Below are 26530 nucleotides of genomic sequence, written 5' to 3'. Positions count from 1 at the left end.
AATTTTCAAAATTTATTTATTAAGTGAAACTTGTTCCAGGGCATATATATGCAACACAGGTTGGGATCCACAACTGGCTGTGCAATCATACTAGTGCTAATTTAAATTTACTTTTGCTTCTCTTTTAGAAAGCTAATTTATTACATCTTTGTAATTAATAGTTAACTAGAAATGAAAATGGTTGGGTAAAAAATGGAAATTTTGGAGGAAACCCCAGCTTCCCCCACCCCCTCCCTTTTTATTGAAGGGGTTTTTTTCCATTCTGAAAAAAATTGAAAAATTAGACACATTTCTAGCACAAAATTATGCATTCAAAAATTTAAAATATTTCTGTTTTTTTCTGGTTTTTTTTTTTTTTTTTTTTTTTTGTTTAACTATTTCTTTTATGTTTAATAATCTTCGAACTTTTCCTTTTCAAAAAATTTAACAAATATGTTGTCGAAAAATCTGAATTGCTTTTGAAAAGAACCTTAAAAAAAATTAAGTTACTGACTATTAATTAGGTAATTATGTCCACCACCTCCTATTTCTTTCATCCCCCCCCCCCCCTCTTTTTTTTATAGTTGGTCTAAAAATTAGTAAGTCCTCCAAATGCTACATTTTGCAAGCCCCCTAGCCCCACCAAGATCATTAAAGGGCTTCTCAAACCTTGTTTTCAGGGCTTCAATGTCGAAAAATTTCAGAGGACAATTACTTAATGCTTTGCCTTATGAAAGCATCGTAAATTGTTTAAGATTGCTTTTAGGAGCTTCAATTTTGAAAAATGGCTGAACCCCTATTGTTACCATATACGGTACACAGTCAATAGTTGCGTTTTTAAGACTTTCAATTGCAAAAAAAAATTGGGACGAAGGTTCGACTGCTCCGGTATGAAATCTGAAAATGAAAAAACTACAACTTTGAAAAATTTAAGGTAGAAATTGTTTGAACCCCTCCACCTAACATCACTGATCATCTCTTTTAATTTTTGTTTTTTTAGGACTTCAATTTCAAAAGTTTTTGGGGAGAGCCCCAGAACCTTCCTGCTTGTAACATCATCAAAGTTAGTCTGAAACTGCGTTTTCAGAATCGCGTTTTTAATTTCGAAAAATCGGGAGGAGGGAATTTCACTCTATTTTTTTTTAAAATGAATCTAGAGCAACTTCAAAAATATCATTCCCTTTCATTACACTAATGTCATCAAATATAGCCCATAATGCTGTTTTTAAGATTTTGATTTCCTAAAATTTTCACAGGAAAAAAAGGCCCCCCCCCCCCCACCAAATTTTTCTTTCTTGAGCACCAACAGAGATTGTCTAAAACTGCATTCTTACGACTATAATTTCAAAAAAATTCTGGACCCCCCCCCCCCCCTCCTTTCAGAAACAAGATTTTTTTAAAGAGTACTGTCCTAAAACTATATTTATGATTCCGCCACTGGGTGACAGAATGAAGCCCTAACCCCACCTCGAAAAATATGAAAAGGTCTGGGCATTGTTGCTACCCCCCCCCCCCCCCCCCCAAATGAAATTACAAAAAAAAGTGGGGAAAAGGGGATAATTTTGGTTATATGTGCCCCCTCCAAAATAAAAACATATACAGTAAAATCCCTCTAATATGGACACATTTTTTTGTCCGCAGTAAAGGGGTGTCCATAGGAAGGGGGTTTAATAATGTTATCTGCGTAGGAACCGGGGAATTAAAAACTGTCCGCGTAAGATGGGTGTCTGCCTTTGAAGAGTTGTCTGTTTTGAGGAGTTTTACTGCATATGCAAACCGTAAGGCAGTATTGTAGCACAAACACACAGGTTTTTTAAAATGAAATACAGCCTCAAGTGATTAAGTTTAATAATTATTACACTTAATATAACTAGTTGCTATTTCATTTCAAAGTCCAGCATCTTAACATTGCGATCAGCATAAAATCAAATATTTGCACTTATGGTGACATTAAACTGGATATAGGATATGATAACAAGTAATTTAACACTACATAATGCATCAAGTTGATCTTAAGTCTGAACTCTATCAAACACTGTTTTCGCATATCTATATATATAACTAGTATGTTGTGGCCATCACGAAACTTTCTTCTATATTTTTCCTTTTTCTGATCCCTCCCCATGCTTGACGAGGAAGCAATATTCCTAACAAAAACAAAATTACACATGCAAAAACTTGACGACCATCCCAATGTCTGAATTATTGTAAAAACAAAACAAAGAGTGAAAATTGAAAGTTACTTTAAAAGCCTTACTTGAATTAATTACAAAAATTTTATTTATTAACAAACATAAGATGGCAACAGTTAAAAATTTTAAATCATTGAGATAATATTTCTGATCATTTCCATACAATTAAAATCACGAGAAATACGCAGACGACAATCTATTATGATTTATCTTTCTTATTGTTGCATTAATAAAACTATTTTTATTCGCAAAAAAAAAAAAAAAAACAACACCTCTTGGAGCGATTGGAGTCAAAATTGAACCAAAGCCTGTTTACGTATGGATTCACATATATTCCAAATTTCAACCAGAACGTAGCATTTTGTCTTGAGATAGGGCACTCACAATGGAAAAAAAGAACGGGCAATTGCGCTACCCCCTTTTTAGCTGTTGACACCAAAATAAAATCAGCTCTTATACCCACTAAGGGCTACTTGTCAAAAATTTTTTGTTTGATTCCGTTCGTTATTTCTTGAGATACAGCAGTCACAATTGACGACAAAAAACGTTCTATAACTCAACCCCCGTTTGAGATATTGACACCAAAATTGAATCAGCACCTGCTCCTGTTAGGGGCAACATATGGACCAAATTTTGTTTGATTCCGCCAGTTACTTCCTGAGGAATAGCAAGCACACGTAACTCGAAAAACGTGCCATTGCTCCACCCCCCTTGGAGGAATTCGCGCCAAAAACCAATGGGCACAAGTTCACATAGGGGCACATATGTGTACCAAATTTCGTTCAATTTCATGCGGTAGTTTTTGCTGTAGAGCGGCCACAAAAAACTGGTCACACACAGACATGACACACATACACACACACATACACACACACACAGACAGACATTTTCCAAAAATAGTCGAAATGGACTCAGCACACCTCAAAACATTTGAATCCGTCAAAATTCGAAATTCGAAAATTTGCACGAATCTAATACTTTTTTCTATATATTAGACATAGAAGAAAGTAAAAATGGACTTTGGTAAACTTGTTCCCTAAGATCTCAGAAACTAACCGGCAGATTTGGCTGAAACTTTCACCGTTTGTTCTTTTTGGTACTGGGGAGGTTTGTAGACCAGATCGATAAAAATCCGATTGATAGTTCCTTTTTTATTCTAATTTCTCCAAATTTTCGCATAAATGCCCCAATATAACGGTTAAAAAATACGTGCACATATTAAAATTATGTGTCTATCGAAAGCGCTTATTTTTCTGCTGAAGATGGCATCTGTTAGAAAGTTCTAAGTTGTATGAAAAACGAGTTATGGGCTTTTTTTGTTCCATGTTCGAAGGCTTTCCTCAACCCAATTCATTATTTAGTGTATCATCTCAACTCCCAGTTCATAGTTAGAATTGTTGAATGCTTTTGTGTTTCGTCCGACTGTTTGAGGCTTTTCTCAACCCAAATCTTAAATTAACGTTTTTTCCCCAAGATTGGCTAATAATAACTATAGATTTGGTTGATTATTTTCCATTTAAACGGAACTTTAGTGTAATTAATGGGTTTTTTTTATTATTTGTGCTGATTGGATTTTTTAATCATTATCCAATCTAACAGCAGAAACCTCGCCAAAATTTATGCAGGTTGATTTCAGTAGCAGATGCATTTGGCAGTTTTTTTAACTGTCACGGTTTTTGAAGTCAAAGACTACGTAATAATGTTTGTCGGCTGTCACCATGCAAACAAAATATCGTCAATCAAAAATCTTTAAAAGCTTTTTGTAAAATAATCCAGCAACTAAATTAGGCAAATCCATAAACAGCACAAAAACTTCCATTAATGTAACTTTGTGCACAAATTCAAACCATCGCCAAATTTTACTACTTATTTTGGAAACATTTCGGAGGAAATTGTTTGGCGCCATTTTATGGTGACCAAAAGTATCTTAGCATATGGCGACAATATCTCTTTAACAAAAATTAGTAACATACCGTTTTACAAAGTAAGGAGGGGGAGCATTATCCAAGGTATCCCAAAACGATTCTCGCAAATTCGGTAATATTTTAAATCTCACCAAGAACCCACAATAATTGAAATTTTCCAAAATAACTAAAGCAAGTTTAAGGGGATCACGGGCGCCCGGTTACATTTTTTTAAACAGTTTGTTCTTCAATATACATACAGAGAAGGTAAGACTCAATGTAAAATAAATAAAGAAATAAATAAGTATTAACTGATGAATCTTTTTAAACATGTGAAGTTTAATTTCACATATTTCGGAAATTCTTCAAATTTGTATACGCTTAAATTTTGTGTTTTTGTTTCTATATGAATACTATTTTGCTCTTTTTACTTACTGCTACTTTAGTTTTATGAGTAAGGAAGAAGCTAGATTTTAAGTCACGTTAAAAAGGTGTGTTTTAAGTTCTTTCACTTAAAACAGAAAACAAATGCAAGTAACGTTTGTTTCTGATAACTATTGCTAACCCAGGCAACGCCGGGTATTTTTGCTAGTAATTTATAATTTTACAGCAATATTTATTTTAGAGTACTTGTCATCATGTAACAAAAAAAAGAAAAAATATTGAGTCATTCAAGTGAAGAAGAGAATGTAAATAAAAATTAGAAGAATTTTGTTCAGACAATAAAATAAGATGTATCAAACACATTATCGCACGTATAATTGCACATTACTGCATTACAAGTGTTTTAGCGTTACAAGGAACACGTATAATGCAGTAATCTACAATTTTGTGCTGTACCTACCATACAACGTTCTCTTACTCTACTTTTCAAACACAAAGGTATTTTTTCAATTCTTAACAAATAAGAATGTTGATCCTCCAATTCACTTGCTTAACTTTCATTTAATGATTATGAATCAAGTACTGTCCCTTCTGTTTATTTAAATTATCGCTTGCTAAAAAGCTGGGCTCAACAAAACCAATGCATCAGATCATTGAGTGCTAAAAAAGATGTGAATTAAATATTCTGGAATTTCAGGACAGTTTGTTTTCAGTTATTTGTCATGTAAGTTGTAAGGTGATTCAGATTGGTCACAAATTTTTTTGAAGCAAATAAGTTGACAGACAGCTAATTTGTAGATTAACTTAAACTCTACTTGAAGAATAAATACAAATCAATACTCTATAGAGCAGTTTTCAATATAAGTATTAAACAGTACTTTAATTCATAGTTGAATATCTCCTTCAATAAGTCATTTGATAAATACTACATGATCAGATCAATTTAATTTCTAACATGTTAAAAAAATACTTTGACATATATAATGGAATTTAGAACTATTAACATTAAAGTAGTTTCACGTCGGAAAATACAAAATATCCGAAAATGACAACGATTTCTTCCTGGGACAATGTCAATCCCAGCAAAAAATAAATATGAAAACAAATAAATAAAATTAAAAAAATAATAATAATAATTGCTTAACATGCGGCTAACTAGAAACAAAAGGACAAAGACCTACTTCTGGATATGCATTTACTTTTTAAACGACAGTCTCACACACACACACACACACAAAAAAATCACTAAATAAACATAAGAAAGTACATGCACATTTAAGTTCCAAAATTAAAATTTAAGAAAAGGTAGGAACATATAAAATGTACATGAAAGCAGGAGCCATATAACAGGTAATTGAAGTAAAACTTTTGGCAAAACACATTAAAACTATAAAATATTTATAAAATATTTACATTTTTCAACACATAATTAAAGAAACTGAGAAAATATAATACCACAAACTTTTATACACCATGAAAAGAACGTAGTTATATTAATTTAAATACTATATACCACGTTGACACGAGCTTTTCAAACATACTGCAATTGCAATTTATAAACATAAAACATGGCTTTTTTTAAGGAAATGTCTAGTTAAACCGCTGAGCATTATTGCACTGCGCATGCTTCTCGAGGATCGAAGCGGCTTCGCCTTTTTAAATTGCCTTGCTGTTTATTTATATTTATTTAAGAGATGGCAACATAAATTCACAATTACGCGGAGGAATACTTTTGCTTTGGAGGTTTTCCTCACGAAATTTTTCGAAATTGTTGTCTTAAAAATGCATTTTAGACGAACTTTGGTAATATTATATGGAAAAAAGTTTTGAAAGCGCTCCCCCGTCTATGTTTCGAAATTGAAACTTAGAAAATGCAATTGTTATCTCCGATTTTGCTAAGGAGGTTCGTTGGCTCTCCCAAGGAAAATTTTCAATATTGTAGTTCTAAAAACAGTTTTATACGATTTTGGTGATGTTACGGGGAAGAGAGATTCGGAAGTCTCTCCCCCCCCCCCCCAATTTTCTCATTTATGTACTCTTTAAAATGCACGATCTTCGCTAATGTTATGGGGAGCGGAGGTCGGGGGGCGCTTTTTCCAGCGATTTTTTGAAGTTGAAACTTGAAAAGCACAGCTATTGTATTTTTTCTCTAATTATGCTAGGAAAAGGAGGATTCGGGTGTTTTCCCCCGAAACATGTTTGAAATTGTAGTTCTGCACAATCCCGGAAATTTTTCAAAAATAAACGACCTAAAAAACGAAATTGAATTGTTGGGATCGTTAATAGGACTTTAATTTGTCTTTCAGTGATTTTTAGGGAGGTGTTTTCGGTAGAGTCCCTATATGAAAACGTAGTTTTCAGAGTTGCGACAACGCGGTATCATTTTCCTATTGGTCGAAGACCGCCTGAGGCAGTGTTTCTTCTTCTCCCGTAGGATTAACATGGAGCGTATGACAGTGCTGTGGAAAAACCCAGAATCTGGAAAATTAAGGGTGAGTCCAAGATTTTAATGCTCATATTACTGTTCTACAATGTTCAAATTATACGTGTGTAGCTTTACTTGAGTGAGTCCATTCCTATTTCTTTGACTATCGCGTAATTATATCGAGAACATGTGTTCCGGTGTGCTAAAATTCCCTTCTGACACTTTATTTGGGTCTTTTATAGTTAGTTTTCCTGTTAAATCGATTATTCCAATCACGATGTTATTGAAAAACAACACTTTAAGACAAGGCAAAAGTTTAAATTGTGTAAATTAAATATTTTTAACGATAGATCTCTGTATTCGGTTTGGCGCGATCAGTTTCGTGCTTGGCGACGAGTGAAAGTAAACAAAACATACACTTGTGATGTACGTGAGGATGTCTTAACTTGTGATTTGTATTATAAATGCTGTATGTTGCAGATTTTTTTTTTTTAAATAAATGTGACTTGATATTAAAACTCATTTTAACTTATGTTTTAATGTTAGGGTTTTTATTTTTCGTGATCATTGACAAAAATTGACTTATGTATCGTTTTTAATATTCCTTCAAGCTATAAAACTCCAAGTTAAATCTTCTCTTTATGCAACGTAAGTATTTACAGTGTCAAATTTTTGTTTTTTGAAAGGAGATGCAGAGGAAATAAAATGCTTATAAATTATAGAACTTTCAATGCTTGCTGGCAGTATCTTTTAATAACATTTAGATTTAAGGAAAAATGATTTGTATGATTTTCTGCCAAATATTTATTAGTTAAAAATTGTAAAAAAAAATGTCAATTCAATTATGAAATTAATGTCACCACATGAATTTGCCAAAGCGTTTGAGGTGGATATGAAGTAGAACACTTGCTTGACACACGGCAGTTTTTATCCATTTTTTAGGTTGAGCGAGCCAATTTAAAAAGTATTATTTTATTAAAAATTTAATGAATTGTAGGCAGTTTTGGTTATTTTGGTAATTTACTCTTCTTTATTCAACAAGCATGTCACTCGCTGTGTGTTCCATCATAAACAGAAAACTGAGATGTTCTAAGTTCGTTTCAAGTAGTGTGTTGGTACTTTTTATTATGCTCTAATTAGGGTTTACTAATTTTTAGGTTGCCTAGTTATTTCCTTTACATGCTACTCTTTCTTTATCACCTGAAGAATAAAGTGCATGCTATCACCCCGCTTCAGGTTAGTAAAAATTTCTATTTTTATTGAGAAAATGATGTTTAAATAATTATGGCCATGATTGATACATAATTAAGTGTTAACAAGTGTTGAATTACCTTTGATCTCAGGACCGTTATCATGGGTTTTTGAGATTGTAAAAGTCCTCCCAGCCACAGCTCTTGTTTGTCAGAAATTAGGTACATTTAAAGTTTTGCGGGTTGAAATATCAATAATTTTATGATAAAATGCTGAATCAAAGATTTTTTAAGTAAAACTTTTTATGCAAGGGCTTTGAAGTTATGATCCACCCTTTTTGTGTGACAAAAAGTGGTGGGGATAAGCAATGTCGGTTAGAAAGAAAGCAGTGGCTTGTTTGCCTTCAGGTATTGGAGAAAAGTGAGACATTACACTCTTCTCGCTTCCTTTCTCATTTTGTATGGTTGCATGTACTGCGTTCAGGCAGCGCGGAGATCAATATGTACATTTGTAATTACTTACATTAGTTATCGTAAACAAATCATTTCTCTTCTTAAGAAGGAAGAAGATGATCATTATCAGTGGACACATGTATATAATTTTATGTAAAAATATGAATAAGAAACACAATCTGTTCAAAATTGTTTGATGAATAGTTAAAATGTTTCACGTCTATCGTGTGTCATTATGACACAACCTGTTTCTTGGAATCAAACTTTAGAAGAATTCTACTCTTCTAGATCAGCAGAAAAATAAAGTACAAGAAGCTCTCACCCCACATCAAGTTCGTAAAAATTTCGATATTTGGTGGAAAAATGATTTTTAAATAATCCTATCTCGATTAATGTGGAGTTAAATTTTAACTAGTGTGGAATTGCATTTTAAAATAAAGGCTGTCATCATGGGGTTTTGAGATTATCTGTAAAGATCAGGGTTCGAAAATATCCAATATTTTGATATACAGTCGAGTCCCCACTTACGCAAGGGATGCGTTCCAAGACCCTTCGCGTTAGTCGAAATTTCGCGTTGTGGAAAAAGGTATGTGTAAAAACTTTTATTAACATAACCAATAATTTTAGACATGTGTAAACAAAACCTTAAACAGTTAAAAACCTTTTCTTAACCATACCTTACTGTTTCTTACATAAATAACTGAATTTTTATTTGTTTTTTAAAAAAAAGCTGTTTTATTCAACATAAAATACTGCTATGATGCACAAAAACAATGATCAATGGGAAAGAAAGACATAAAATAAACCAGTACTGTACGTACGGCATGTAGTAAGGAGAACAAATGCCCTATAGTTGTACTGTACAGTTGATTCAGTAATGATATTTGTAACTTAAAAAAAGTGAAAATGATGATTTATGCTGCAGTTATTCTAATATATTTTTAAATACAGTTGCTTCATTGGTTCTTTTATAAAGTTTCCATCTATGGCATTACCCCTCTTCCTGGTTTCTTTAATTTACAATAAAAAACAGCTTCCATTTTCATAATTTTTGCATTTTGCTTGGATACTATTACTCGGTGAAATTTTATGGATTTCCTTTTCTTGACTATTAATCGTATGTATGGAAGATTCACTCATACCGTCATACCTAATTGTTGTGCTACCCTTCGAAGCATTTTTTGGTTCAGCTTCAGCTTTTCAAGAAGCTTTACCATTTCTTTAATTGTCAGAAACATTCTCTTTTTCTTTCTATCTTCACCAACTTTAGATAAAGCAGCGCTCCTAGGTGTCGTTATATTTCGTTAATTTTCGCATTCAGAATGAAAAAAAAAAAAAATAATGGAAAATGAGAAGTAGTTATTTATTTATGTAAGCAATAAAAGACTAGTATAGTGTTTATACTTCTGCTCTCAGTGATTCTAATGGGATGTAGGTCCGTTCACGAGGAATTCGCGCTAGCTCAAAAATTCTTTACTGTTGAAAAAATTGCGTTATATCCATTTCGCCTGAGTCAGATCGCTTTGTAGCGGGGGTCGACTGTATATTGGATATTTTGATATTTATCCGATGTTTTCAACCAATGCAAAATAAAGTGTTTAGTAACTGCTTCCTTAAATCACAGTTATTTATTTTCTTATATTATTATAATGCATCAACTTTAAAAGTAATTTTTCTTTCATTATTTATATTCATTTATTACATGTTCATGATTTTGCCTCACCCACTCAAAAAGTAATTCAATTGCATCCGCGTTCATTTCAACCACTCATAAAAATAAATATATAAATAAATAAATAATCAATTTATCAGAGCTTATCTTAATTTGTTGAAGTCTTTAGAAAATCAATATTTTTGTCAGGAAATAGAACATTGAAATAAAGGGGAATTCAAATGCTCTAAAACAGTGGTGCCCAACATATGGCTTTCAGAACTGATTCATGTGGCCAGCTGAAATATCAGGTATAGATAAATGAATTTACTAAAAAATGTGGCTTTATTTTAAAGAATTTAAATTCAAGCATCAGTATATTGCATTCTCTATATTTTTACTTCACTTAAATTTATATATTAAAAACATGCAAAAACAGTTTATAATTAATTTCTTTAGTATGCACTCACATTTTTTCAATCACAATCACAAGCAAGCGCTTTGATGAGGTAGTGGCATTCACGTAAAAGTTTAAGACAGGAGTTCAATTTTTTTTTCTGTAATCTTGACTAAAACCATTAAAAAAATTAATTCATAGTTTTCTGAAAAGTACTCAGGACTGCTGAAATAACACTTTCTGGAATAAAATTTGTTCAATATAACTGTACCATGTGATTTCATTATAGGATTTGTAGGACCATAGGAGCTATTTGTTGGTCAAAAAATAAAATAAAAAATATTAATATTATTCAAAAATTGGAATCCGTACAACATGCCCCACTGTCCAACGTGCCCCACCTCCCCCTACAATTTTGTTGCGGATATTCCTAAGTGAGGTGCAGAAAAAACAAGCAAGTTTTCTCACGGTTCCTAAAAAATTTAGAATCACGAACGTTCATTACTTATTTTAGTCATCATAAGAGCAAAGATAATGCACAGTAACAAATATGTACATAATTAAATGAAAAATAATCTATGCTAGTCAAAAGATTGATGAATTAGATAAAATATTCCCCTGTAATATGTGTTTTACTTTTTCAAGTGTTTTTAAAACATACCCTGTTATTTGAAATTAAATTTTACAACACACTTAATGCAAAGTAGTTGAAATACAGCTCTATTTCAATTAAAGTGTGTTTATTTATTTTCCATTTATAATTTTATGAACTAGTTTTAAAAAACATTCCTGCCAATTGTGTTCAGCCGTATTGATGATTTAGCACATTTGAAGAGTTTTACTTCTGCTTTTAAATTTATTTGCCCTTAATGTTTTTTAAGTTTCTTCCAGATATTCTGCAACTTGAAGAAAGCTGAACTACTAGCTGAATTATAGCCCTGATGCAGATGTTCTAGAAAACTCATGATAGTATTGTACTGTTCGCTTAAAGAATTGTATAATAGAATGATCTCCAATATTTAGTTTACAAGGATGTCCAGAAATCATTTTCCAAGTTTTCTTAGCTTGACAGCTTTATCAAAACTAATGAAGTTGGTTAAAAAAATAATAAACTTCCATACATAATATGCCATTCATGTTTGTTATGCTTCTTATTATGCTGATGACTTCAGGAAATTTGTTGCCAAAATGGTCTTTGGACTTTCAACAATGACATACAAACCAACAAAAATTCTGTGTTTAAATGCTAAATAGTGTAATTAAATGAAATTTTGATCTTCTTCATACAAGCAGTGCTGTATTTCTGATTTGTCACGCTTATTATCATATTTATTATCATTCATTTGTATAATAATATTGAAATGTAAAGAGGTAAAACAAACAATAATTTTGCAACAGAAATTGAGAAATGACTGGACTCTGTTTTGATTTTCTAAATTTAGAGTTTTGAATTTGTTTTGTAAAACAAATGCTTTAAGGTTTATGCTTGTTTGTCATGTAAAAATATTGTTTTCAATTTAGATTTTTAATAAATTTTTTGGTATTCAATGCAAGACTAAAAAATTTAGGTATACATAAAATTATGAAAGATATATTTAGGTTTGTTTATTTCAGCATTAAATGAACAGTTCATTGATGCTTATTCTCTTTGTGTAGTTATCCAGAAATCGCCCCCCCCCCCTCAAGAAGAGATTTTTCTTCCCACTAAACTACAGGATAGGATTTGAATAACTGCAAATAACTCCAATTTTGGAAGGGATAGGTAGCAACTGATATATTAGTCCACTTCCGACTGTCAATGCCCCTTCTCTGTTTCTGACTAAATTCTGGAAGCATTTTTCAGGATGTTGGAATATAGGTCATGTTCATCCATCCATGATACGGGGTAATGAATGGAATTGCAATCTATATGAAAAAATCTGAACAAAAAATTCAATTTATTTCAATCAAGGTTTTTTTTTTTTTTTTTTCACAAACATTCACTTCACAAATAGTATAAAAGAAAATAAATTACAAGCATCAGTATATTTTGCCCTGTCTAATCGAAACTCCCTAATTGAGTAGATGGGAGTAAAGCCTATAACAAAATTTATTTTCTTTATGCTTATAAGTGACTGAAATTCTGAAATTTTTGATTAAACTTGTGTTTTGTCCATAGTTATTAGTTTTAGGAAATGATACTTTGGAGTAAAGAATTTTTAAAAAATTGATAATAATAACCACATTTTGAACAAGTGAATATTTTAAAGTTACGTTGCATTTCAGAAAACAAAGATTAATCTTTGCTTATTTTGTTACTTAAGCAGTTATTGATAATAATAGTTTGCCCCAAAATCTATAAAAACTACAAATTCTGTTTTGGTACTTTGAATTTGATTTTAATTGCCTCATTGAGAAAAATGTCTTTGTTTTCTCTTTTTTTTTTTTTTTTTTTTTTTTTGTGTGTGTAAAAATGTTAGAAATTCTATGTTTGAAATAAAGTTTACAGATGTAACAACACCAAAAAATAAATTGAACATTAGAGACTTTTGTTGTAATCTTTATGTGGTAATGACCTGAACTGTTAGTATGGAATGAATGAATTTTCTTCATGCTTTTAAAATCTCTGTCAAAATTAAATGTAAACATTGCTTTTCCACGAACATTGAAAATAAGTACAAGTCCTCGACTGGTGCTGGGAATGATTTTTTTCTTTGTTTCATTAAGAAAGTGTCTATTTTCTTTTCTTTATAATATTGTTTTGATTTGAAAATATTGTTCAAAATGTAAGTAATAGATGCATGATGTGATGCAGAGAAATAAATAAATAACAATAGATACATTTGTTTCTTATTCATATGAGTCGAAAATAAGTAATGTTTCAAATTACACCCCCTCAACTCCTCAATTTATTTCTGATATTTCTATCTACATCAAATTAAAGTAATAATTTTCAACTTTATTCAAATTAATATTTTAACCAAGAGTGCCTACTGAACCACTAAAATATTAAGAGGTTCTTGGTATTCTTTCTTTCTTTTTTTTGTGGGGGGGGGGGTTGCCTCGTTTTTACCATCTAACTATATTTCTAGTATTGAACTTTCAAATTTTCCTTTGCATATTTATCTTTCAAATTTTTAATTTAATGTTTAACTTAATCACATTTAAATCAGAAAATTGTACAGGGTAAACTTAAACATGCAATTTTTTTTAATAAAAAACCATTTTTATTAGTAATATTGCTTTTTAGATGGTTACAGGAAATATTTTTAGATTTAAAACTCTTTATAACGCTTGCCTTTCCGAAACAAAAACAAGCAATTTCTAATGTGCATTATCTGTCATTCATTTATTTATTTTCATTTTCTTACCTTTTTTTATCTCTTCATTTATTTTGAATCAATTAAATTCTAATACATGGAGGTGAGAATTCACATGCTACGACCCCCTCCCCCCCAAAAAATAAATAAATAAAAATTATTACAAAAAAAAAAACTGTTGGCAGATTTAAATGGATATATTTTTGCTGTAATTAAAAAATAATAAATTATTCCTTAGTTTTAACTGTAAAAGGCATGTGACAGCAAAGTTGCACTTTTTGAAGATTAGCCCATTAGTGACTGAAGTTTTTAATTAAACTAATGTTTTGTTAACAGTTATGGGAAACGACACTTTGAAGTGAGAATTTTTAAACATTTTGTAATAATAAATATACGAATGTCGAAAAAATATAATGTGTCAAAATACATGTCCCCCCCCCCCCCCCTTAGCTTCCCAATTTATTTCTGAATATTTCTACCTGCATCTATTTAATTAATATAATTTCAGTTTTCAACTTTATACAAATTAATCTTTTAACTAGGTGTGCCCACTAAACCATTGAAATATTCAGAGGTTCTTAATCTCTTTTTTGGTGTGGGGGGGGGGGGAGCGAGATAGGATCCCCGCAGTGTGGGGTGGCCCACGTCTTAAGGGGTCCAACAGCCTATGAAATTGAAGAAAAACAAATTGGAAAAAACCTAGCACTTAGACTTATTTAACATTACAAACAAACACTGATCACCTCTGGGGAGGGGCCATACAGATTTTGTTGCAGGGAGGCCCAAGATGTATAGATCCAGGCCTGGATAGGGTACCTTGTTTTAAGCTTTCTACATATGTCTAGTAGTATTACTCTTTCAAACTTTCCTTTGCATATACATGGGTGCCACACCCCTAACAGCACCCCCCCCCCCCCCCGTAGGTGACCATCCCAGGCATATATTTCCCTTCGGATTTTTTAAGCTAATGCTAAACTTTGTTCCATTTAAATCAGAAAATTGTATTTTTTTCCCTTTATAGAAAAAAAAAGTAATGCTTTTGATATCAATCTATATATATAATTCTCTTACGTGCCGGCAAATGAAGGGGTGAATTTCTAAACCTCTGTTGGCAACACTTCGCCGATAAATCATGTAAACAAACTTCTACGTTGTTTTGAAATCTTGAATCACAGAATACTCAACGAACTTTTTTTTTTTTTGAGATGAGTTTGAGTCGGGCTGTGGCCCATTTCAACCTTAATCAGCAAAGAAAAGCTCAAAGAAGGCAGGAAACCGTTCTTGAATCCAATTTAAGACGAGCCATTTCCAGAGTTGTATTCTCTGATTCGCTGCCGATAATTTTTAGCGGCTGGGGAATTTTCAGTCAGCAGTTCCTTCAACAGATCAGGTGCGTCACACAATGCCGGTAACCGCACCTTTCCGTCATGGCAACATTTAGTATATTTATTTGCAGTATTACGCTCTTTCTGCCAATAAAGAGCACCACAAAATTCGCATTCTTCACACATTGCTCCACAATCATGTTCATCGGCAATGTTGTTTTGAACGCGTAGGCGCTTTGAGCGTCGTCTATTCTCTGCTTCAGTACGACAGTTCAGTTCAAAATGAATAACCGAGAAAGAATTTACTTTATTCCTTTTATTCTCAGCTGAAAGGTTTCGCCAAATTTGTTTAGGGTTATAGTAGTTTTAGTATTGTGCAAGCAAAGTAGCCTTGGCGAGTTTTCGCGTTTTTAGTTAAACCATTTTTTGTTCGTGACGTGGCAAGGATTCAGAATAACAACAAGAAGGACAAACGTTTGAGAAAATATGTTTGGTGCTCTCTGAGCCTGTTTTTAGTCATGGCCAGCTCTATGTGGCATTATCAAGAACAAGATCTTTTGAAGCAGTGTCAGTTGTGGCTCCCAAACGGGACATTTTTAATTGTGTATATGAGGAAGTTTTCTCAGATTAGAATATATAAGAGTGTAAATATGTAAATATATAAGAGTGTAAATAATGTAAATACATCCCTCGGGGGAGCCTGTAACCCCTAGAGGGCGCGTCCCCAGGTGGCGGATAGGGGAATGCCTTCATTGGTTTTCCAATGGGTGGTAGAAGGGAAATAAAATACCTTCCGCGGACCAACAGGTACAAGTGCAATCTCTCCAAAGCAATGACAGACACTTTTGTATCTATAATGGTAAAGTTGTGCACATTGCCAAGGCAGTCATCTTACATACAGCAAAGTTAAACTGTCGAAAATCTGGCTAAAGCAGACAAATTAACATTATGAACGTAATTTTCATATTGGTTAAATGGATGGTGACCTAAATGCAATTACCAACTTTAATTTTTACGGAAAATTTTAGCTAGGCTAATGTATTGGCATACAGCGAGCGAGCGAAGCGAGCATGGATCGCGAAGCGATCCACAGGGAACTGCGTAAGCAGTTCCGGGGGTTGGCGAGCGATAGCGAGCAGGGGGCGATAGCCCCCTAGTATAAGAAATATTTCTAAGTTCAAAAATCTTTATAAAGCTTAATTTAAGGTAGCAAAAACAAGCAATTTTTTATGTTCGTTATTTGTTGCCAATTTATTTATTTTCATTTTCTTAATCAGTTTTTATTCCTTCATTCATTTTGAATCAATTGAAACTAATATAATTTTCGTTGTCTCGGAATCTTTTTATTAAATTGAAATTAATAGTATTAAAGAGAATAAGGTTTAAGAAAAAATCTGCTTTTAATTCTGCTAAAACAGGGCCATTTTGTCTTTTTTTAATGTTTGAATTTAAATCGATCGTTTCATTTTTTTGACAACATGCATTTTCGAATCAGCGTGCTTACATCCTTCAGAACCCGTTTCACCCACTCTTCCCGCTCCCGCTCGTGACTATTTTTTTAAAGGAAACTCGAAAGCGAACAAGGAGCCAATCTTGCAGCTCGGCGGCAACCCTATCTTCCCCTTGAAACCGGTTGTGCTTTCCGAGCGTAGCTGTTGTCGCAACTCTGAAAACTACGTTTTCATATAGGGACTCTAGTTTTCGGGAGCTTCAATAATTATTTGAAATTCAAACCCATATAGAAAGAAATTCAAGAACATTTTTAATTATGTTAAAGAAGGGGGGGGCGACGCTCCCCCATAAATTCCGAACTAATTGTTAAAATGCAGTTTTAAATGATCTTTGGTAAAATTAGTGGGTGGAGAGGTTGAAGCCCATGTTCTGCAATTTTTCGAAATTGAATTTCGAGAAACGCATTTTCAGATGATGTTCAATGACATTATTAGGGTGCTCGTGGGCTCTTCCCATAATGGTTTTCAGATTCGAAGCCCTGAATACAAAATTTTAAACTATCTTTGATGTATTCAGTAAATTACCGCCCAATAGCCTTTGATGGTGATATATTAGGGGTATAGGAGGAAGAGGTTTTCGGACCTTCAGAATTTTCACAAACGAAAGTCCTAAAAGCGGGGGCGGGGGCCAACTCCTGGAAGAGTTTAAAAATCGAAGTCCTAAATTTGTTGCTGCAAATCATCTTTAATGATGATAGGCGCTTTAGCATTTTGCAGACCGAGTGCGATCCCCCGATACGACATCCACGCATGCACAATATATGTAAAGGTTACATCAATGAAAAAGCTTTCATCCCAGTTTATACTATTTGCAGAGCGATAAAATATAACACGGCAAATTACAAGTGCTACTATTGTCTGTTGCATGCGCCCCATATTTTTCCTTTCAATGCTCACTTTTTTTTTATTAGCTATTAAAAGCTCAAGAAATTCTGAAACGAAACTGTATATGGCTTTAAATCAAAATGAAGCTTGGAGAAATTATGTTATACTTCTTACATTATTTTAAAAACGCAGTACTTTAATACTTTTAAATTTCATTAATGATTTATTTTTACTTTCTTTTTCTTCTTCTTTTAATAGTGTATTTATGCTTGAATTTTCAAATGAGCAACATCTTTGGCACCAAAATTGTTCTTGTATATCTACAGTTTCCATGAAGAAAAACTTAGAAGGAGGAAGAGGAGGGGTGATCGGGGTGTAGACTGCGCCATTGAAATTTTTACGGGTTTTTTTTTTTTTTTCTCTTTTTGGAAATTTTGTTTTTGGAGGAAGGGGAGCTGCTCTACATTATTCAGAGGGGTGCATTGCGTCAAAGACAAGCTGGCTACCACAGAGAGCATTTTTTAAGGAATTTTCACTAGGTGACACAAGTTTAAAATAAAGACCGTGACCTTCCCAATAATTTTCCTCTTTTCTTAAAAAACGTGTGCATATATCGTCGCATCAAAGCAAAGGACAGGATATCTTAGTTTTTCCTAATTAGATGCCTAACTGTTGTTCTGAGGGGACTGTATACGATTTCTGGTTTAAGAGAAAGCCGATATGTACCTAACTGTAAGTATAATACAGTGAAACCTGTGTAAGTTGACCACTTGCGGTGCAGTACTTTGGTGGTCAACTTAGACAGGTGGTCAACTTATAAAGGGGGTAACGTTTTTTTTTTTTTTTTTTTTGTAATTCTTGCAATTGACACCTACTCTTTCTGTTTAACTCACTTTCATTGTTTAGCATTACTTTGAAACAATAGTTTAAGATGTCATTCAAATATTTTTAGAGATTATTTTCCCAGAATGACGTATAATGTGTGCAAATTTAAAATTTCAGTAAATTGATTAAAAAAAAAAGCCCTATTGTTTATGAATCGTTACTCATTTTATATTAATAGTTCCTAAAAATTTATAGCTAATCAAAAATTACAAATTTTTCGCTTAACAACAGAAGAAAAACAAGTTTGGAGAATAAAAGGGTTCTTAGTGGTTTTCCCATGTGGTTAAACTCAAAAGGAGGTTTAGTTATGCTGCTGTTTCATTTAGTTGGTAAAATGCTGGTCTGGCATCAGAAATATTCTTGGAAAGTTTAAAATAATAATAATAATAATAATAAAATAATTTGCTAAATAAAATTTTAAAAAATAAACCAAGTGGTCAATTTACAAAGGGTTTTTTACAATACTCCAATCCAAATTTGGTGTTCATTAGTGGTCAAGATAGACAGGTGGTCAAGATGAGGGTCAATGATAGAGGTGGTCAAGTTACAGAGGTTTTCCTTCATTATATAAGATAGGACTAATTCCGTTCCTGACAAAAGCGGTCAACATAGACAGGTGGTCAACTTACAAAGGTGGTCAACTTTACAGGTTTTACTGTATTAACTCCGAAATTAGGGAGTTCTGGTTTTTTTTTTTTTTGAAAATTTTTGAATTTGTCGTCTTAAAAACGTATTTTAGACGATAAGTGGTAATGTTAAGGGAGAAGGGATTCTGTGGTGCTCCCCCAGTCTATTTTTTCGAAATTGTAGTTCTAAGAACAGTTTTAAACGATCTTTGATGATGTTTTAGAGGGAGGAGAGATTTGGAAACATTTCTCATTTTGTAATTTTAGAAATGCGTTCTAACTGTCTTTCGTAATATTAAGCTCCCCCCCCCCCTCCCAGGCCCTTTTTTTGATATTGAAACCTTAGAAACGTAAAAAAATATCTCTAATAAGAGTGTGGTTCAAGGGTTCTCCGACGTTTTTTTTTTTTCGCAATTGTGGGTCTAAAAACGCAATTTAATATGATATTTTCGTGATGTTACGGGGAGGAGAAATTCGAAGCCCCACACCGGGAAAATTTCTAATTTTCAGTCTTAAAAATGCATTTTAATTATCTTTGGTAATGGTAGAGGGGGAAAAGTTTGGAGCGCTTTGAAAGAAATTGTTTGAAATTGTAGCTCTAGACTCTGTCTTAGACGATCTTTGGGGATGTTAGGAAAGATACATTAAAACGGCCATCCCAGGAAAATTTTATAATTTGCAAACTTAAAACGCATTCCAGAAGACTATCTTTGGTAGGATTAGGTGTTAACGCGTTCTGGGATCTACTGACAATTTTTTTTCAAAATTTAACTATTAAAATTGCGAATTAGACGATCCATGATTTATGAGTAACTTTTAGAGGACCAGCAAGTTTTCGAAATTGAAACTCTAAAAACGTAATTCTTAAAGAATTTCAATGATGTTAGGGAGGGGACTAGCTTTCGTGGGAAAACGACCGTACCCCTTTAAGTCCTTAGGGTCTACGAGAACAAAAGCAAGTCCTTCCACAAGTCCAAGTCGTCAGTTATGAAAAAGAAGTCGCGTTTGAAGTAACTGCGGGAGAGCGGCGGCCATGTTGGGTGGTGAGAAAGGGGAAAAGGACTCTTATTACTCGGGCGAAAATTTCGCGTGTTTTACTTTTCTCGCTTAAATTGATAATGAAAGTATTTTTTGCCTACCTAAGAAATAAAAAAATAATGCCCAACACAATTGTATTTCAAGCTTTTAAATTTCCAAAGAATAAATTGATTGCAACCTTCTGCACGCTAATTTAAATGAGATTGCACAATCGATAATTTTCCGATTTAAAATTTCTGTTCCATTACGCTTCGCAGTGCTTTTTAATTTTTTTTCCGGTGATTTTGCAGTTTTTTTTTTGAAACTCGAAGGAAATGAAGGAACTCTATTGGTGTTTTTCGCGGACTTTCGAATGGGACCTGAATCAAAGAAATTTGGGTTGATTGGGTAGTTATTTTGGGTAGAAAGAACCATTTAATGCCATTTTCGGGCTCTAAAATTAAAATCCGAACAGTTCAGTCCTTTTTTTGGCGTTCTAACTCCCCCCCCTCCCTACTTTCTTTCTCGGGTGCCCAAGTACCTCCCTGCCAAATTTGGTCGAAGATCCGACGTAAACTGCGGATTTGTATAGAGAACATACACAGATATATACATACACATATACTATCTTATACATATAAAATCTGAGTATCTATCTATCTATCTATCTATCTATCTATGTCCAAGCTTCTTCTCCCGAACGACAGTGAACTGACCATCGAACCAGGTATCGATGGATTCGTCATCCTCCCGTCTTCATGTTTGGCTATTTAACATAATCCTCCGATAATAATTAGCGGAGATATCAATTAAAAACTTTTAATTATGACTCTTAGATTTCAAAGTCAAATAAATATTTTTCGAAGGCTTTCCTCCATTCAAATTATTATTCAGTGCTTCAACTCAACTTTCCGCAACAATGCTTTTATTAAAATGTATGTGAGCGTGAAGAAAATCATTGAGATGAAAGATCTGTTGCCATTTTTTTTCTCGAATATGAACAGGTAAAATTCTTGTTTTTGTTTTGAGGCTTTTCCTGTAATCAGGGGATTTAAAATATTTACTTTATGGGGGTTTTCCGCAATCTGCCACAAAATTTCACTGACTTTTTTTTTTTTTGGTTCAAGCCTGAGTGTTGAACTCGCGTCACGTGACATAACTTTTATTTTCGAGGTGGACCGTGCACGTCGTAAAGTAAATGAGTGATTTACAAGTTATTTGAGTTCTTTGAGGGTTTGTACCTGGAAAACGGATTGATGTAATTCTTGTACGACCATGTGGATAGAATCCATCCAAATATTTATCTGAGTGGTATGTTGCATTAATAAACACCCGGGCAACGCCGGGTAGTAGACTATTTTATGTAAAAAGCGGATTGTTATTGTGCATAAATATTTCCGATATAGTCTATCAGATGTAATTCAGTTTAACGTGAGTAAAGATTATAGTTGATAATGCATATATTTTCCACTTTTGTGCTGACTGAAAATGTACTCATAACTTGTATCATTGATAACGATTATTAACGTTGATGAGGTGTTTTGGCAAAAATATGTTTTACTGGTGTTTTGCAAACCTTGCTTTACGCGCATTTGTTTATTCCTTAACGCGTTAGAAACTAGTGTCAGTGTACTACAAAAGCATCAACTGGACTGCTCTTACATTTTTTAGGTAGCCCGTGCAACGTCGGGCACGCAGCTAGTATACACATATTCTTTGTTTTGTTTATATAGATTAATTTATTTACTCAGCATAACTCAAAACGTTCGAATACGTCAAAATTCAAAAATTTGCACTTATCCAATACTTTCTCGTATATATTAGATATATAAGATAGTAAATAACGAAGAGGCACAGGCTTGAAGGAGCACATGTTCGAGGGCACACAGGAGGGAGGGCGATCAGGACGAACAGGTGCCAGCCCATGCACCGGCCCGCGGGCCAATGGCGCGCAGGGCCAGTCTGACACTGACTGCAATTTGTCCTTCGCTTAAAATGAATCGATTTCTTTTTTATTTTCTTAAAACATTATTTTAAATTTATTTTAAATGTATAGAAAAGTTTCAAACAAAATTTATTATAGTAAAATCCTTCCCCCTCCCCCAAAACCAGGGGAGCAAAGCCACACCCTTAAACTCCGAAATGGGAAGATTTGGCGACGAAGATTGGGCACCGGGAACTTTGGGCGCGCAGAACACTGAGCACAATGTGCTCGGCGCCCAATGTTCTCGGCGCTCAAAGTTCCCGGCGCCCAACGTTCCCGGCGCCCAAAATGCTCGGCACCCATCTTCCTAGACCGGACCATGGCCCACTCTTAGGGTGCATTCGGAAACGCGGATCGGTCGCCTCGGTGCAACCGTAAGCGTTCGGAAACGCTTGCGGTGGAACCGGTGACGTCACTTAACCGCGTTCGGAAACGCTGCGGTTGTTTTCTGGCGGTCGACTTGGTAGCAACCTGTGGCACCGCTGTCTGGAAGCGGTTAGCGAGATCACAAACGTCACAAAGTCTGTGTTGGCCAATCCGGTCGTGTTTCATGTTTTGATCGTAACGCACGTGACTTGCCTATTATGAAAGTTACGCTTTGATTGGAGTGTCGTTTGCTGCTGAACTAGAACTACCGCGGTTTAACCACGAGCGTTCGGAAACACAGCTGTTCTACCGGAATTCCTAGAGAAATTCCAAATACGTCATAACCACACCGGACTAACCACGCGGTGTAACCGGTGGATCGTTTCCGAACGCAGCCTTATTGTTTCCCTTATTGTTATACTTTTTATGCATTATGAGGGAAAATTTTTGCTCAAAAAAGGGGATTTCAACTATTTTTGAAATTTTTGTTACAACTATGGATTTAAAAGGTTCGATTGGGTAATGCTTGATCTATTTAAGGGAGGGGGTATGATTCTAACGTTCCCCCTCTGCTTGGATCCGCGTGATATTCGTATTCTCAAGACTGCATTGCGGTTCGCAATATATGACTTCAATGAAAACTACGTTCTCATATAGGGACTCTAAGTTCAATATGCGGTTTCAATCTGCTTGAAGCCAGAACTCTCAGCGGAAAATCTAATTATAAATGCAAAAATGCTATTTTGCAACATTCTTGGTTACGCTTAGGGACTCTAGTTACGCTGTGTGGAACGAGAGCGTTTGATTAAAAAAAAAAAGATAGTATGGAAGTTAGTTATATAGCTCAGGGTGCATTCGGAAACGCGGATCGGTCGCCTCGGTGCAACCGTAAGCGTTCGGAAACGCTTGCGGTGGAACCGGTGACGTCACTTAACCGCGTTCGGAAACGCTGCGGTTGTTTTCTGGCGGTCGACTTGGTAGCAACTAGAGTCCCTATATGAAAACGTAGTTTTCAGAGTTGCGACAACGCGGTATCATTTTCCTATTGGTCGAAGACCGCCTGAGGCAAGGTTTCTTCTTCTCCCGTAGGATTAACATGGAGCGTATGACAGTGCTGTGGGAAAACCCAGAATCTGATAAATTAAAGGTGAGTCCAAGATTTTAATGCTCATATTACTGTTCTACAATGTTCAAATTATACGTATGTAGCTTTACTTGAGTGAGTCCATTCCTATTTCTTTAACTATCGCGTAATTATATCAAGAACATGTGTTCCGGTGTGCTAAAATTCCCTTCTGACACTTTATTTGGGTCTTTTATTGTTAGTTTTCCTGTTAAATCATTTAATCCAATCACAATGTTATTGAAAAACAACACTTTAAGACAAGGCAAAAGTTTAAATTGTGTAAATTAAATTTTTTTAACGATAGATCTCTGTATTCGGTTTGGCGCGATCAATTTCGTGCTTGGCGACGAGTGGAAGTAAACAAAACATACACTTGTGATGTACGCTATGGATGTACGTGAGGATGTCTTAACTTGTGATTTGTATTATAAATGCTGTATGTTGCAGAAATTTTTTTTAAAAATAAATGTGACTTGATATTAAAACCCATTTTAACTTATGTTTTAATGTTAGGGTTTTTATTTTTCCTGATCATTGACAAAAATTGACTTATGTATCGTTTTTAATATTCCTTCAAGCTATAAAACTCCAAGTTAAATCTTCTCTTTATGCAACGTAAGTATTTACAATGTCAAATTTTTGTTTTTTGAAAGGAGATGCAGAAGAAGTAAAATGCTTATAAATTATAGAACTTTCAATGCTTGCTGGCAGTATCTTTTAATAACGTTTAGATTTAAGGAAAAACGATTTGTTATGATTTTCTGCCAAATATTTATTAGTTAAAAATTGTAAAAAATTGCCAAAGCGTTTGAAGTGGATATGAAGTAGAACACTTGCTTGACACACGGCAGTTTTTATCGATTTTTTAGGTTGAGCGAGCCAATTTAAAATGTACTATTTTATTAAAAATTTAATGAATTGTTGGCAGTTTTGGTTATTTTGGTAATTTACTCTTTTTTATTCAACAAGCATGTCACTCGCTGTGTGTTCCATCATAAACAGAAAACTGAGATGTTCTAAGTTCGTTTCAAGTAGTGTGTTGGTACTTTTTATTGTGCTCTAATTAGGGTTTACTAATTTTTAGGTTGCCTAGTTATTTCCTTTACATGCTACTCTTTCTTTATCACTTGAAGAATAAAGTACATGCTTCAGGTTATTATCATCAGGTTTTATACCCCGCTTCAGGTTAGTAAAAATTTCTATTTTTATTGAGAAAATGATTTTTAAATAGTTATGGCCATGATTGATACATAATTAAGTTTTAACGAGTGTTGAATTACCTTTGAGATCAGGACCGTTATCAAGGGTTTTTGAGATTGTAAAAATCCTTCCAGCAACAGCTCTTGTTTGTCAGAAATTAGGTACATTTAAAATTTTGCGGGTTGAAATATCAATACTTTTATGATAAAATGCTGAATAAAAGATTTTTTAAGTGAAACTTTTTATGCGAGGGCTTTGAAGTTATGATCCAACCTTTTTGTGTGACGAAAAGTGGTGGGGATAAGCAATGTCGGTTAGAAGGAAAGCAATGGCTTGCTTGCCTTCAGGTATTGGAGAAAAGTGAGGCATTACACTCTTCTCGCTTCCTTTCTCATTTTGTATGGTTGCATGTACTGCGTTCAGGCAGCGCAGAGATCAATATGTACATTTGTAATTACTTACTTTAAGTATCGTAAACAGATCATTTCTCTTCTTAAGAAGGAAGGAGATGATCATTATCAGTGGACACATGTATATAATTTTTTGTAAAAATATGAATAAGAAATACAATCTGTTCAAAAGTGTTTGATGAATAGTTAAAATGTTTCACGTCTATCGTGTGTCATTATGACACAACATGTTTCTTGGAATCAAACTTTAGTCTACTCTTCTAGATCAGCAGAAAAATAAAGTACATGAAGCTCTCACCCCACATCAAGTTCGTAAAAATTTCAATATTTGGTGGAAAAATGATTTTTAAATAATCTATCTCGATTAATGTGGAGTTAAATTTTAACTAGTGTGGCATTTTAAAATAAAGGCTGTCATAATGGGTTTTTGAGATTATCCGTAAAGATCAGGGTTCGAAAATATCCGATATTTTGATATATATTGGATATTTTGATATTTATCCGATGTTTTCAATCAATGCAAAATAAAGTGTTTAGTAACTACTTCCTTAAATAAGAGTTGTTTATTTCTCTTATATTATTATTATTATTATAATGCATCCACTTTAAAAGTAATGTTTCTTTCATTATTTATATTCATTTATTACATGTTCGTGATTTTGCCTCACCCACTCAAAAGGTAATTCAATTGCATCCGAGTTCATTTCAACCACTCATAAAAATAAATGTATAAATAAACAAATATTCAATTTATCAGAGATTATCTTAATTTGTTAAAGGCTTTAGAAAATCAATACTTTTTTCAGGAAATAGAACATTGAAATAAAGGGGAATTCAAATGCTCTAAGACAATGGTGCCCAATATACGGCTTTCAAAACTGATTCATGTGGCCAGCTGAAATATCTGGTATAGATAAATGAATTTTCTGAAAAATGTGGCTTTATTTTAAAGAATCTAAATTTGAGCATCAGTTATATTGCATTCTCTATATTTTTACTTCACTTAAATTTATATGTTAAAGCCAAACAAGAACAGTTTATAAATAGTTTCTACAGTATGCACTGACATTTTTTCAATCACAAGCACAAGTAAGCTCTTTGATGAGGTAGTAGCATTCACGTAAAAGTTTAAGACAGGAGTTTAATTTTTTTTCTCCTCAATCTTGACCAAAACCATTAAAGAAATTAATTTATAGTTTTCTGAAAATTACTCAGGACTGCTGAAATAACACTTTCTGGAAAAAAATTTGTTCAATATAACTGTGCCATGTGATTTCGTGATAGGATTTGTAGGACCATAGGAGCTATTTGTTGGTCAGAAAATAAAATAAAAATATTAATATTATTAAAATAATTGGGACTCGAACAACGTGCCCCACTG

At 33.6% G+C, this 26530-nt stretch overlaps 1 protein-coding gene across 1 annotated transcript in view; it reads right to left on the bottom strand.

Annotated features, from left to right (window-relative positions):
• The window catches only part of LOC129224962 (putative ATP-dependent RNA helicase TDRD12), a 36692-nt gene extending 30704 nt beyond the window's left edge, over positions 1-5988 (bottom strand). Inside the window, exon 1 of the mRNA XM_054859508.1 lies at positions 5915-5988. The gene's annotated coding sequence lies outside the window, so the exon portion shown is untranslated. The remainder of the gene's footprint in view (positions 1-5914) is intronic.
• Positions 5989-26530: the final 20542 nt, after the last annotated feature.

This window comes from Uloborus diversus, chromosome 6, assembly GCF_026930045.1.
Source record: "Uloborus diversus isolate 005 chromosome 6, Udiv.v.3.1, whole genome shotgun sequence".
NCBI classification, from domain to species: domain Eukaryota; kingdom Metazoa; phylum Arthropoda; class Arachnida; order Araneae; family Uloboridae; genus Uloborus; species Uloborus diversus.
The sequence above is the reverse complement of the archived record's forward strand: the minus strand, read 5'-3'. Positions and strand labels throughout refer to the sequence as shown.